The 14,789-nt window shown below is 48.9% G+C and overlaps 8 non-coding genes across 8 annotated transcripts; all 8 read right to left on the reverse strand.

Moving 5' to 3' along the window:
• Positions 1-2,000: 2,000 nt before the first annotated feature.
• trnas-uga lies at positions 2,001-2,082 on the reverse strand. The gene has a single exon. It is a non-coding gene; the product is annotated as a tRNA-Ser (tRNA).
• Positions 2,083-6,992: 4,910 nt separating this feature from the next.
• On the reverse strand, positions 6,993-7,074 carry trnas-uga. Its single transcript has one exon. It is a non-coding gene; the product is annotated as a tRNA-Ser (tRNA).
• Positions 7,075-7,340: 266 nt separating this feature from the next.
• Positions 7,341-7,422, reverse strand: trnas-aga. The gene has a single exon. It is a non-coding gene; the product is annotated as a tRNA-Ser (tRNA).
• A 2,776-nt stretch (positions 7,423-10,198) lies between these two features.
• On the reverse strand, positions 10,199-10,271 carry trnak-uuu. The gene has a single exon. It is a non-coding gene; the product is annotated as a tRNA-Lys (tRNA).
• Positions 10,272-11,685: 1,414 nt separating this feature from the next.
• On the reverse strand, positions 11,686-11,766 carry trnas-uga. Its single transcript has one exon. It is a non-coding gene; the product is annotated as a tRNA-Ser (tRNA).
• Positions 11,767-12,229: 463 nt separating this feature from the next.
• Positions 12,230-12,302, reverse strand: trnak-uuu. Its single transcript has one exon. It is a non-coding gene; the product is annotated as a tRNA-Lys (tRNA).
• A 1,388-nt stretch (positions 12,303-13,690) lies between these two features.
• trnas-uga lies at positions 13,691-13,771 on the reverse strand. Its single transcript has one exon. It is a non-coding gene; the product is annotated as a tRNA-Ser (tRNA).
• Positions 13,772-14,034: 263 nt separating this feature from the next.
• On the reverse strand, positions 14,035-14,116 carry trnas-aga. The gene has a single exon. It is a non-coding gene; the product is annotated as a tRNA-Ser (tRNA).
• Positions 14,117-14,789: the final 673 nt, after the last annotated feature.

Genomic DNA, 14,789 nt, shown 5'->3' on the forward strand with positions numbered 1-14,789 from the left:
GCGGGAGACACCAATGGATTTCAAGTCCATCGCCTTAACCTCTCGCCACGACTACACCGACCTGCTGCCCTCCAGGTCCGTTGACTGCAGGAAGAAAGCAGAATAGACCGCCAACGAGCTTCAGGCACAATGTCCAGCTGAAGGGTGAGGTGGCAAATAGGAGTCTGAGGGCAAAAGACGGCGCGACCCGGATTGAAGCGGGGTTGCTGGTGGCCACAACGCAGGGTACTGACCACTGAAGATGACGGCGCGTACTACAGTCCAAGGGATTCAAAAAGTCCCGCGACTTGTTTCTTTTGAAAATGTGCATTCTTCTTAAAAAAATTTTTAAGAACAATCTTGAGGAATAAGATGAAAGCAATGTTTAGAAGATGCTGGCCCTGCAGCAGGAGGAACAGCGGTACTAACTAGGAGAACTGAGACTCACTCAGTTGACTTCATGAGCACTCTTTCCCAACGAGCTGACTCGGTGTGCCGAGCTAGGGATATGGAGGCCGCCATCAATAGGATTGCCTCGCGCTCCCAACAGGGACTTGAACCCTGGACCCTCAGATTAAAAGTCTGATGCTCTACCGACTGAGCTATCCAGGCTCCGCTCAATCTGCCGGCTTGTTACTTGTTAGTATATAACGATCCACAAAGCGCCGAGGTGAAGCCTGCAAAAACGGAATTGCGGAAGAGAGAGCAAAGACCGTGGAAGGTACAATTATCGCACCAAATACTAAAGTCAAAGGGCAATCGCCATCCGTAGTTGGCAAGGTTCGCACCAGCACCGGATGAGGTGGCAAAAACATGGGAGAGAAGATCGCTGCCTGTTGGCAAAAGCTCGCCGTGACCCGGATTCGAACCGGGGTTGCTGCGCCACAACGCAGAGTACTAACCACTATACGATCACGGCACGCCACTGAGCCTCAGTGGTGAGAAGGGCTGGAAGCATTGGTCCGGGGCAGAGAGGGAGGAGAAAGAAAAAATAACACAGCCCTTTCTCTTCTGCATGCAGGCGAACACTCTGCCACGACTACGGAGATCAGGCTTCACATTGAGGACAAAGCAGGCTGAAAAGTGGATGGGTTTTTCAGTGCTGAGCCTGGAGTCCCACATGACTGCACTTTTTGCCGCCGCCCAGTTGACCGAAAACTTGATGGTTGCTAGCGATCCTGGGTGGCAAAACAGCTTCGTAGTAAGCCTCAGTACCCTTTAAACTAAAGCACAATATCTCGGTTAATTCACCAACTTCATTTGCTTCAATTCACAGATTCAAGCCCCTTAAAAATAGACGCCGCTTCATGCGAAGGCAATGTTTGGACATGTCTGTAGCCAAGCAAGGGAATTAGCTCAAATGGTAGAGCGCCGCTTAGCATGCGAGAGGTAGTGGATCGATGCCCGCATTCTCCAAGCTTGGGTCCGCTCTTTAAGCTCACTTCCCTACAGAGACAGCCTGCGCATGACGGCAACCAATCTAAGCACCCCCTGAAAGCGTTTTTTGACTGACTGCTGCCAAAAGATTCTTCAGACAGGGTCTAAAACAGAGTCCAGAGGGCTAACCACTACACCATGTAACCCTAGCTAGGCCGCTTGGGCTCAGAGACAACCAATTTGAAGTAACCCATTTGCTGAATTAACTGGTTCTTATTCTTTGGCATTTAAGAGAGATGTGGGCTATCCTCACTTTAAAGAGCTATTTTGTAAGTTTTGAGTCTTTTCAAAAATGCGCGTTTCTTTTCACGCTTTTTAAGAACAATCTTGAGTAATAAGATGAGAGCATTGTTTAGAAGATGCTGGCCCTGCAGCAGGAGGCCGCCATCCATAGGACTGCCTTTCGCCCAAACAGGCACTTGAACCCTGGACCTCAGATTAAAATTCTGATGCTCTACCGACTGAGCTACCCGGCTCAGACCACCAACTTGATACTCGTATCAACAAAGCGCCACAGCAGCCTGCAAAACAGGAATTGTGGAAGAGAGAGCAAAGACCGTGGAAGATGCAATTGGTCGCAAACTCGTAGTCGGCAGGGTTCGAACCCGCGCTGGGAGACCCCAATGGATTTCAAGTCCATCGCCTTAACCTCTCGGCCACGACTACACCGACCTGCTGCCCTCCAGGTCCGTTGACTGCAGGAAGAAAGCAGAATAGACCGCCAGCGAGCTTCAGACACAATGTCCAGCTGAAGGGTGAGGTGGCAACAGGAGTCTGAGGGCAAAAGACGGCGCGACCCGGATTGAAGCGGGTTGCTGCGCGCCACAACGCAGGGTACTGACCACTGAAGATGACGGCGTGCTACAGTCCAAGGGATTCAAAAAAGTCCCGCGACTTGTTTATGCAATGCAGCGGGCGGAACGCAAAAGCGTAGTCGGCAGGATTCGAACTTGCGCGGGGAGACCCCAATGGATTTCTAGTCCATCGCCTTAACCACTCGCCACGACTACTGCAACACCGAGTAGAGAGGGGTCCCACTGGGGGTTTCATAGCACCGCACGCTTTCCAGCCGTGTATAATGCAATCCAAGTGATGTTCCAAGTGCTTGAATCTACAAAGATAAGTCCGAATAAAACACCACAGTCCAGAAATGGTGATCGCCAGCAGATTTGTAAAGTGAAAGGCTGTTTGCTTGCCATGCTGCCTCTTTTATACTGTTTTTTCCTGTTTCCTGTCATGTGATCAGTCACATGTACACACGCCCAAATGCGTAAGAGGAAGAAAATGGCCAAGACCACATGGAAACCTGGTAAAATTCAAAAATACATCAAATCACACTGAGCAGGTTAAAACATGTAACCCTATGTACTACATGTAGCTGCTGTTCTTACTATGCCAAAATGTGACGACTAATTTGAACTAACCCAGTTACTTAATTAACTGGTTCTTATTATTTGGGATTTAAGACAGGTGTGGGGCTATCCTCACTTGAAAGAGTTATTTGGAAAGCTGTGAGTCTTTTGAAAATGTGCATTCTTCTTAAAAAATTTTTTAAGAACAATCTTGAGGAATAAGATGAAAGCAATGTTTAGAAGATGCTGGCCCTGCAGCAGGAGGAACAGCGGTACTAACTAGGAGAACTGAGACTCACTCAGTTGACTTCATGAGCACTCTTTCCTCAACGAGCTGACTCGGTGTGCCGAGCTAGGGATATGGAGGCCGCCATCAATAGGATTGCCTCGCGCCCGAAACAGGACTTGAACCCTGACCTCAGATTAAAAGTCTGATGCTCTACCGACTGAGCTATCCAGGCTCCGCCCAATCTGCCGGCTTGTTAACCCTTGTTGAGACCGACTGAGCTATCCAGGCTCCGCTCAATCTGCCGGCTTGTTACTTGTTAGAATATAACGATCCACAAAGCGCCGAGGTGAAGCCTGCAAAAACGGAATTGCGGAAGAGAGAGCAAAGACCGTGGAAGGTACAATTATCGCACCAAATACTAAAGTCAAAGGGCAATCGCCATCCGTAGTTGGCAAGGTTCGCACCAGCACCGGATGAGGTGGCAAAAACATGGGAGAGAAGATCGCTGCCTGTTGGCAAAAGCCTGCCGTGACCCGGATTCGAACCGGGGTTGCTGCGCCACAACGCAGAGTACTAACCACTATACGATCACGGCACGCCACTGAGCCTCTGTGGTGAGAAGGGCTGGAAGCATTGGTCCGGGGCAGAGAGGAGGAGAAAGAAAAAAAAACACAGCCCTTTCTCTTCTGCATGCAGGCGAACACTCTGCCACGACTACGGAGATCAGGCTTCACATTGAGGACAAAGCAGGCTGAAAAGTGGATGGGGTTTTTCAGTGCTGAGCCTGGAGTCCCACATGACTGCACTTTTTGCCGCCGCCCAGTTGACCTAAAACTTGATGGTTGCTAGCGATCCTGGGTGGCAAAACAGCTTCGTAGTAAGCCTCAGTACCCTTAAACTAAAGCACAATATCTCGGTTAATTCACCAACTTCATTTGCTTCAATTCACAGATTCAAGCCCTTAAAAATAGACGCCGCCTGCGAAGGCAATGTTTGGACATGTCTGTAGCCAAGCAAGGGAATTAGCTCAAATGGTAGAGCGCCGCTTAGCATGCGAGAGGTAGTGGATCGATGCCCGCATTCTCCAAGCTTGGGTCCGCTCTTTTAAGCTCACTTCCCTACAGAGACAGCCTGCGCATGACGGCAACCAATCTAAGCACCCCTGAAAGCGCTTTTTTGACTGACTGCTGCCAAAAGATTCTTCAGACAGGGTCTAAAACAGAGTCCAGAGGGCTAACCACTACACCATGTAACCCTAGCTAGGGCCGTTTGGGCTCAGAGACAACCAATTTGAAGTAACCCATTTGCTGAATTAACTGGTTCTTATTCTCTTTGGCATTTAAGAGAGATGTGGGGCTATCCTCACTTTAAAGAGCTATTTTGTAAGTTTTGAGTCTTTTCAAAAATGCGCGTTCTTTTCACGCTTTCTTTAAGAACAATCTTGAGTAATAAGATGAGAGCATTGTTTAGAAGATGCTGGCCCTGCAGCAGGAGGCCGCCATCCATAGGACTGCCTTTCGCCCAAACAGGCACTTGAACCCTGGACCTCAGATTAAAATTCTGATGCTCTACCGACTGAGCTACCCGGCTCAGACCACCAACTTGATACTCAGATCAACAAAGCGCCACAAAGCGCAGCCTGCAAAAACAGGAATTGTGGAAGAGAGAGCAAAGACCGTGGAAGATGCAATTGGTCGCAACTCGTAGTCGGCAGGGTTCAACCTGCGCGGGAGACCCCAATGGATTTCAAGTCCATCGCCTTAACCTCTCGGCCACGACTACACCGACCTGCTGCCCTCCAGGTCCGTTGACTGCAGGAAGAAAGCAGAATAGACCGCCAGCGAGCTTCAGGCACAATGTCCAGCTGAAGGGTGAGGTGGCAAATAGGAGTCTGAGGGCAAAAGACGGCGAGACCCGGATTGAAGCGGGTTGCTGCGCCACAACGCAGGGTACTGACCACTGAAGATGACGGCGTGCTACAGTCCAAGGGATTCAAAAAGTCCCGCGACTTGTTTATGCAATGCAGCGGGCGGAACGCAAAAATTTTCGGCAGGATTCGAACTTGCGCGGGAGACCCCAATGGATTTCTAGTCCATCGCCTTAACCACTCGCCACAGCGGTACTGCAACACCGAGAAGAGAGGGGTCCCACTGGGGCGGTTTCATAGCACCGCACGCTTCCAGCCGTATAATGCAATCCAAGTGATGTTCCAAGTGCTTGAATCTACAAAGATAAGTCCGAATAAAACACCACAGTCCAGAAATGGTGATCGCCAGCAGATTTGTAAAGTGAAAGGCTGTTTGCTTGCCATGCTGCCTCTTTTATACCGTTTTTTCCTGTTTCCTGTCATGTGATCAGTCACATGTACACACGCCCAAATGCGTAAGAGGAAGAAAATGGCCAAGACCACATGGAAACCTGGTAAAATTCAAAATACATCAAATCACACTGAGCAGGTTAAAACATGTAACCCTATGTACTACATGTAGCTGCTGTTCTTACTATGCCAAAATGTGACGACTAATTTGAACTAACCCAGTTACTTAATTAACTGGTTCTTATTATTTGGGATTTAAGACAGGTGTGGGGCTATCCTCACTTGAAAGAGTTATTTGGAAAGCTGTGAGTCTTTTGAAAATGTGCATTCTTCTTAAAAAAATTTTTTAAGAACAATCTTGAGGAATAAGATGAAAGCAATGTTTAGAAGATGCTGGCCCTGCAGCAGGAGGAACAGCGGTACTAACTAGGAGAACTGAGACTCACTCAGTTGACTTCATGAGCACTCTTTCCCAACGAGCTGACTCGGGTGTGCCGAGCTAGGGATATGGAGGCCGCCTCAATAGGATTGCCTCGCGCCTAACAGGACTTGAACCCTGGACCTCAGATTAAAAGTCTGATGCTCTACCGACTGAGCTATCCAGGCTCCGCTCAATCTGCCGGCTTGTTACTTGTTAGAATATAACGATCCACAAAGCGCCGAGGTGAAGCCTGCAAAAACGGAATTGCGGAAGAGAGAGCAAAGACCGTGGAAGGTACAATTATCGGCACCAAATACTAAAGTCAAAGCGCAATCGCCATCCGTAGTTGGCAAGGTTCGCACCAGCACCGGATGAGGTGGCAAAAACATGGGAGAGAAGATTGCTGCCTGTTGGCAAAAGCACCGTGACCCGGATTCGAACCACCATTGCTGCGCCACAACGCAGAGTACTAACCACTATAAAAATCACGGCACGCCACTGAGCCTCAGTGGTGAGAAGGGCTGGAAGCATTGGTCCGGGGCAGAGGGAGGAGAAAAAAGAAAAAATAACACAGCCCTTTCTTCTGCATGCATGCAGGCTGGAGATCAGGCTCTGCCCGCCCACATTGCACTTTGCCGCCGCCCAGTTGACGGAGATCAGGCTTCACAGAGACAAAGCAGGCTGAAAAGTGGATGGGGCATGGCGGCAACCAATCTAAGCACCCCTGAAAGCGTTTTTTGACTGACTGCTGCCAAAAGATTCTTCATACAGGGTCTAAAACAGAGTCCAGAGGGCTAACCACTACACCATGTAACCCTAGCTAGGGCTTTTGGGCTCAGAGACAACCAATTTGAAGTAACCCATTTGCTGAATTAACTGGTTCTTATTCTTTGGCATTTAAGAGAGATGTGGGGCTATCCTCACTTTAAAGAGCTATTTTGTAAGTTTTGATACTTTTCAAAATGCGCGTTCTTTTCACGTTTCTTTAAGAACAATCTTGAGTAATAAGATGAGAGCATTGTTTAGAAGATGCTGGCCCTGCAGCAGGAGGCTGCCATCGATAGGACTGCCTTTCGCCCAAACAGGCACTTGAACCCTGGACCTTCAGATTAAAAGTCTGATGCTCTACCGACTGAGCTACCCGGGCTCAGACCACCAACTTGATACTCGTATCAACAAAGCGCCACAGTTCAGCCTGCAAAAACGGAATTGTGAAAGAGAGAGCAAAGACCGTGGAAGATGCAATTGGTCGCAACTCGTAGTCGGCAGGGTTCGAACCTGCGCGGGGAGACCCCAATGAATTTCAAGTCCATGGCCTTAACCTCTCGGCCACGACTACTTCGACTTGCTGCCCTCCAGGTCCGTTGACTGCAGGAAGAAAGCAGAATAGACCGCCAGCGAGCTTCAGACACAATGTCCAGCTGAAGGGTGAGGTGGCAAATAGGAGTCTGAGGGCAAAAGACGGCGAGACCCGGATTGGAAGCGGGGTTGCTGCGGCCACAACGCAGGGTACTGACCACTGAAGATGACGGCGCACATACAGTCCAAGGGATTCAAAAAAGTCCCGCGACTTGTTTATGCAATGCAGCGGGCGGAACGCAAAAGCGCAGTCGGCAGGATTCGAACCTGCGCGGGGAGACCCCAATGGATTTCTAGTCCATCGCCTTAACCACTCGGCCACGACTACTGCAACACCGAGTAGAGAGGGGTCCCACTGGGGGGGGTTTCCATAGCACCGCACGTTTCCAGCCGTGTATAATGCAATCCAAGTGATGTTCCAAGTGCTTGAATCTACAAAGATAAGTCCGAATAAAACACCACAGTCCAGAAATGGTGATCGCCAGCAGATTTGTAAAGTGAAAGGCTGTTTGCTTGCCATGCTGCCTCTTTTATACTGTTTTTTCCTGTTTCCTGTCATGTGATCAGTCACATGTACACACGCCCAAATGCGTAAGAGGAAGAAAATGGCCAAGACCACATGGAAACCTGGTAAAATTCAAAAATACATCAAATCACACTGAGCAGGTTAAAACATGTAACCCTATGTACTACATGTAGCTGCTGTTCTTACTATGCCAAAATGTGACGACTAATTTGAACTAACCCAGTTACTTAATTAACTGGTTCTTATTATTTGGGATTTAAGACAGGTGTGGGGCTATCCTCACTTGAAAGAGTTATTTGGAAAGCTGTGAGTCTTTTGAAAATGTGCATTCTTCTTAAAAAAATTTTTTAAGAACAATCTTGAGGAATAAGATGAAAGCAATGTTTAGAAGATGCTGGCCCTGCAGCAGGAGGAACAGCGGTACCAACTAGGAGAACTGAGACTCACTCAGTTGACTTCATGAGCACTCTTTCCCAACGAGCTGACTCGGTGTGCCGAGCTAGGGATATGGAGGCCGCCATCAATAGGATTGCCTCGCGCCCAAACAGGGACTTGAACCCTGGACCTCAGATTAAAAGTCTGATGCTCTACCGACTGAGCTATCCAGGCTCCGCTCAATCTGCCGGCTTGTTACTTGTTAGTATATAACGTATCCACAAAGCGCCGAGGTGAAGCCTGCAAAACGGAATTGCGGAAGAGAGAGCAAAGACCGTGGAAGGTACAATTATCGGCACCAAATACTAAAGTCAAAGGGCAATCGCCATCCGTAGTTGGCAAGGTTCGCACCAGCACCGGATGAGGTGGCAAAAACATGGGAGAGAAGATTGTTGCCTGTTGGCAAAAGCCTGCCGTGACCCGGATTCGAACCGGGATTGCTGCGCCACAACGCAGAGTACTAACCACTATACGATCACGCACGCCACTGAGCCTCAGTGGTGAGAAGGGCTGGAAGCATTGGTCCGGGGCAGAGAGGAGGAGAAAGAAAAAAATAACACAGCCCTTTCTCTTCTGCATGCAGGCGAACACTCTGCCACGACTACGGAGATCAGGCTTCACATTGAGGACAAAGCAGGCTGAAAAGTGGATGGGGTTTTTCAGTGCTGAGCCTGGAGTCCCACATGACTGCACTTTGCCGCTTCTCGGCCCAGTTGACCGAAAACTTGATGGTTGCTAGCGATCCTGGGTGGCAAAACAGCTTCGGTAGTAAGCCTCAGTACCCCTTAAACTAAAGCACAATATCTCGGTTAATTCACCAACTTCATTTGCTTCAATTCACAGATTCAAGCCCCTTAAAAATAGACGTCGCTCTGCGAAGGCAATGTTTGGACATGTCTGTAGCCAAGCAAGGGAATTAGCTCAAATGGTAGAGCGCTTCGCTTAGCATGCGAGAGGTAGTGGATCGATGCCCGCATTCTCCAAGCTTGGGTCCGCTCTTTTAAGCTCACTTCCCTACAGAGACAGCCTGCGCATGACGGCAACCAATCTAAGCACCCCCTGAAAGCGTTTTTTGACTGACTGCTGCCAAAAGATTCTTCAGACAGGGTCTAAAACAGAGTCCAGAGGGCTAACCACTACACCATGTAACCCTAGCTAGGGCCGTTTGGGCTCAGAGACAACCAATTTGAAGTAACCCATTTGCTGAATTAACTGGTTCTTATTCTTTGGCATTTAAGAGAGATGTGGGCTATCCTCACTTTAAAGAGCTATTTTGTAAGTTTTGAGTCTTTTCAAAAATGCGCGTTCTTTTCACGTTTCTTTAAGAACAATCTTGAGTAATAAGATGAGAGCATTGTTTAGAAGATGCTGGCCCTGCAGCAGGAGGCCACCATCGATAGGACTGCCTTTCGCCCAAACAGGCACTTGAACCCTGGACCTCAGATTAAAATTCTGATGCTCTACCGACTGAGCTACCCGGCTCAGACCACCAACTTGATACTCGAACAAAGCGCCACAGCAGCCTGCAAAACAGGAATTGTGGAAGAGAGAGCAAAGACCGTGGAAGATGCAATTGGTCGCAAAGCGTAGTCGGCAGGGTTCAACCTGCGCGCGGGAGACACCTGATTTCAAGTCCATCGCCATAACCTCTCGGCCACGGACCTGCTGCCCTCCAGGTCCGTTGACTGCAGGAAGAAAGCAGAATAGACCGTGGAAGAGCTTCAGGCACAATGTCCAGCTGAAGGGTGAGGTGGCAAATAGGAGTCTGAGGGCAAAAGACGCGGCGAGACCCGGATTGAAGCGGGTTGCTGCGGCCACAAGGATTAACCTGGCGCCGGGGAGACCCCAATGGATTTCTAGTCGCAGGGTACTGACCACTGAAGATGACGTTATTTCAAGGGATTCTCCAGTGACTTGTTTCTTTTGAAAATGTGCATTCTTCTTAAAAAATTTTTAAGAACAATCTTGAGGAATAAGATGAAAGCAATGTTTAGAAGATGCTGGCCCTGCAGCAGGAGGAACAGCGGTACCAACTAGGAGAACTGAGACTCACTCAGTTGACTTCATGAGCACTCTTTCCCAACGAGCTGACTCGGTGTGCCGAGCTAGGGATATGGAGGCCGCCATCAATAGGATTGCCTCGCGCCCGAACAGGGACTTGAACCCTGGACCCTCAGATTAAAAGTCTGATGCTCTACCGACTGAGCTATCCAGGCTCCGCTCAATCTGCCGGCTTGTTACTTGTTAGTATATAACGATCCACAAAGCGCCGAGGTGAAGCCTGCAAAAACGGAATTGCGGAAGAGAGAGCAAAGACCGTGGAAGGTACAATTATCGGCACCAAATACTAAAGTCAAAGGGCAATCGCCATCCGTAGTTGGCAAGGTTCGCACCAGCACCGGATGAGGTGGCAAAAACATGGGAGAGAAGATCGCTGCCTGTTGGCAAAAGCCTGCCGTGACCTGGATTCGAACCGGGGTTGCTGCGCCACAACGCAGAGTACTAACCACTATACGATCACGGCACGCCACTGAGCCTCAGTGGTGAGAAGGGCTGGAAGCATTGGTCCGGGGCAGAGAGGGAGGAGAAAGAAAAAAAAATAACACAGCCCTTTCTCTTCTGCATGCAGGCGAACACTCTGCCACGACTACGGAGATCAGGCTTCACATTGAGGACAAAGCAGGCTGAAAAGTGGATGGGGGTTTTTCAGTGCTGAGCCTGGAGTCCCACATGACTGCACTTTGCCGCTTCTCGCCCAGTTGACCGAAAAACTTGATGGTTGCTAGCGATTCTGGGTTGCAAAACAGCTTCGTAGTAAGCCTCAGTACCCAGTTAAACTAAAGCACAATATCTCGGTTAATTCACCAATTTCATTTGCGTCAATTCACAGATTCAAGCCCTTAAAAATAGGACGAGCTCTGCGAAGGCAATGTTTGGACATGTTTGTAGCCAAGCAAGGGGAATTAGCTCAAATGGTAGAGCTCCAAGCATGCGAGGGTAGTGGTATCGATGCCCGCATTCTCCAAGCTTGGGCCTCTTTTAAGCTCACTTCCCTACAGAGACAGCCTGCGCATGACGGCAACCAATCTAAGCACCCCTGAAAGCGTTTTTGACTGACTGCTGCCAAAAGATTCTTCAGACAGGGTCTAAAACAGAGTCCAGAGGGCTAACCACTACACCATGTAACCCTAGCTAGGGCACGTTTGGGCTCAGAGACAACCAATTTGAAGTAACTCCATTTGCTGAATTAACTGGTTCTTATTCTTTGGCATTTAAGAGAGATGTGGGGCTATCCTCACTTTAAAGAGCTATTTTGTAAGTTTTGAGTCTTTTCAAAATGCGCGTTCTTTCACGTGTCTTTAAGAACAATCTTGAGTAATAAGATGAGAGCATTGTTTAGAAGATGCTGGCCCTGCAGCAGGAGACTGCCATCGATAGGACTGCCTTTCGCCCAAACAGGCACTTGAACCCTGGACCCTCAGATTAAAAGTCTGATGCTCTACCGACTGAGCTACCCGGCTCAGACCACCAACTTGATACTCGATTCAACAAAGCGCCGTTGTTCAGCCTGCAAAACAGGAATTGTGGAAAGAGAGCAAAGACCGTGGAAGATGCAGTTGGTCGCAAAGCCGTAGTCGGCAGGATTCGAACCTGCGCGGGAGACACCAATGGATTTCAAGTCCATCGCCTTAACCTCTCGGCCACGACTACACCGACCTGCTGCCCTCCAGGTCCGTTGACTGCAGGAAGAAAGCAGAATAGACCGCACAGCGAGCTTCAGGCACAATGTCCAGCTGAAGGGTGAGGTGGCAAATAGGAGTCTGAGGGCAAAAGACGGCGAGACCCTATTGGAAGCGGGTTGCTGCGGCCACAACGCAGGGTACTGACCACTGAAGATGACGGCGCAGACAGTCCAAGGGATTCAAAAAAGTCCCAGCGACTTGTTTCTTTTGAAAAATGTGCATTCTTCTTAAAAAAATTTTTAAGAACAATCTTGAGAATAAGATGAAAGCAATGTTTAGAAGATGCTGGCCCTGCAGCAGGAGGAACAGCGGTACCAACTAGGAGAACTGAGACTCACTCAGTTGACTTCATGAGCACTCTTTCCCAACTGAGAGCTGACTCGGTGTGCCGAGCTAGGGATATGGAGGCCGCCATCAATAGGATTGCCTCGCGCCCGAACAGGGACTTGAACCCTGGACCCTCAGATTAAAAGTCTGATGCTCTACCGACTGAGCTATCCAGGCTCCGGCCTTAATCTGCCTGGCTTGTTACTTGTTAGTATATAACGTATCCACAAAGCGCCGAGGTGAAGCCTGCAAAAACGGAATTGCAGAAGAGAGCAAAGACCGTGGAAGGTACAATTATCGGCACCAAATACTAAAGTCAAAGGGCAATCGCCATCCGTAGTTGGCAAGGTTCGCACCAGCACCGGATGAGGTGGCAAAAAAACATGGGAGAGAAGATCGTTGCCTGTTGGCAAAAGCCTGCCGTGACCCGGATTCGAACCGGGGTTGCTGCGGCCACAACGCAGAGTACTAACCACTATAGGGCTGGAAGCATTGGTCCGGGGCAGAGAGGGAGGAGAAAGAAAAAAAAACACAGCCCTTTCTCTTCTGCATGCAGGCGAACACTCTGCCACGACTACGGAGATCAGGCTTCACATTGAGGACAAAGCAGGCTGAAAAGTGGATGGGGTTTTTCAGTGCTGAGCCTGGAGTCCCACATGACTGCACTTTGCCGCTTCTCGGCCCAGTTGACCGAAAACTTGATGGTTGCTAGCGATCCTGTGTGGCAAAACAGCTTCGGTAGTAAGCCTCAGTACCCCTTAAACTAAAGCACAATATCTCGGTTAATTCACCAATTTCATTTGCGTCAATTCACAGATTCAAGCCCCCTTAAAAATAGACGCGCTTCTGCAAAGGCAATGTTTGGACATGTCTGTAGCCAAGCAAGGGGAATTAGCTCAAATGGTAGAGCGCTTGCTTAGCATGCGAGAGGTAGTGGGATCGATGCCCGCATTCTCCAAGCTTGGGTCCGCTCTTTTAAGCTCACTTCCCTACAGAGACAGCCTGCGCATGACGGCAACCAATCTAAGCACCCCTGAAAGCGTTTTTGACTGACTGCTGCCAAAAGATTCTTCAGACAGGGTCTAAAACAGAGTCCAGAGGGCTAACCACTACACCATGTAACCCTAGCTAGGGCCGTTTGGGCTCAGAGACAACCAATTTGAAGTAACCCATTTGCTGAATTAACTGGTTCTTATTCTTTGGGCATTTAAGAGATGTGGGGCTATCCTCACTTTAAAGAGCTATTTTGTAAGTTTTGAGTCTTTTCAAAAATGCGCGTTCTTTTCACGTTTCTTTAAGAACAATCTTGAGTAATAAGATGAGAGCATTGTTTAGAAGATGCTGGCCCTGCAGCAGGAGGCCGCCATCCATAGGACTGCCTTTCGCCCAAACAGGCACTTGAACCTCGACCCTCAGATTAAAAATCTGATGCTCTACCGACTGAGCTACCCGGGCTCAGACCACCAACTTGATACTCGTATCAACAAAGCGCCGTTGTTCAGCCTGCAAAACAGGAATTGTGGAAGAGAGAGCAAAGACCGTGGAAGATGCAATTGGTCGCAACTCGTAGTCGGCAGGGTTCGAACCTGCGCAGGAGACCCCAATGGATTTCAAGTCCATAGCCTTAACCTCTCGGCCACGACTACACCCGACCTGCTGCCTTCCAGGTCCGTTGACTGCAGGAAGAAAGCAGAATAGACCGCCAGCGAGCTTCAGACACAATGTCCAGCTGAAGGGTGAGGTGGCAAATAGGAGTCTGAGGGCAAAAGACGGCGAGACCCGGATTGAAGCGGGTTGCTGCGGCCACAACGCAGGGTACTGACCACTGAAGATGACGGCGTGCTACAGTCCAAGGGATTCAAAAAGTCCCGCGACTTGTTTATGCAATGCAGCGGGCGGAACGCAAAAGCGTAGTCGGCAGGATTCGAACCTGCGCGGGGAGACCCCAATGGATTTCTAGTCCATCGCCTTAACCACTCGGCCACGACTACTGCAACACCGAGTAGAGAGGGGTCCCACTGGGGGGGGTTTCCATAGCACCGCACGCTTTCCAGCCGTGTATAATGCAATCCAAGTGATGTTCCAAGTGCTTGAATCTACAAAGATAAGTCCGAATAAAACACCACAGTCCAGAAATGGTGATCGCCAGCAGATTTGTAAAGTGAAAGGCTGTTTGCTTGCCATGCTGCCTCTTTTATACTGTTTTTTCCTGTTTCCTGTCATGTGATCAGTCACATGTACACACGTCCAAATGCGTAAGAGGAAGAAAATGGCCAAGACCACATGGAAACATGGTAAAATTCAAAAATACATCAAATCACACTGAGCAGGTTAAAACATGTAACCCTATGTACTACATGTAGCTGCTGTTCTTACTATGCCAAAATGTGACGACTAATTTGAACTAACCCAGTTACTTAATTAACTGGTTCTTATTATTTGGGATTTAAGACAGGTGTGGGGCTATCCTCACTTGAAAGAGTTATTTGGAAAGCTGTGAGTCTTTTGAAAATGTGCATTCTTCTTAAAAAATTTTTTTAAGAACAATCTTGAGGAATAAGATGAAAGCAATGTTTAGAAGATGCTGGCCCTGCAGCAGGAGGAACAGCGGTACCAACTAGGAGAACTGAGACTCACTCAGTTGACTTCATGAGCACTCTTTCC

This window comes from Puntigrus tetrazona, chromosome 4, assembly GCF_018831695.1.
Source record: "Puntigrus tetrazona isolate hp1 chromosome 4, ASM1883169v1, whole genome shotgun sequence".
Lineage (NCBI taxonomy): Eukaryota > Metazoa > Chordata > Actinopteri > Cypriniformes > Cyprinidae > Puntigrus > Puntigrus tetrazona.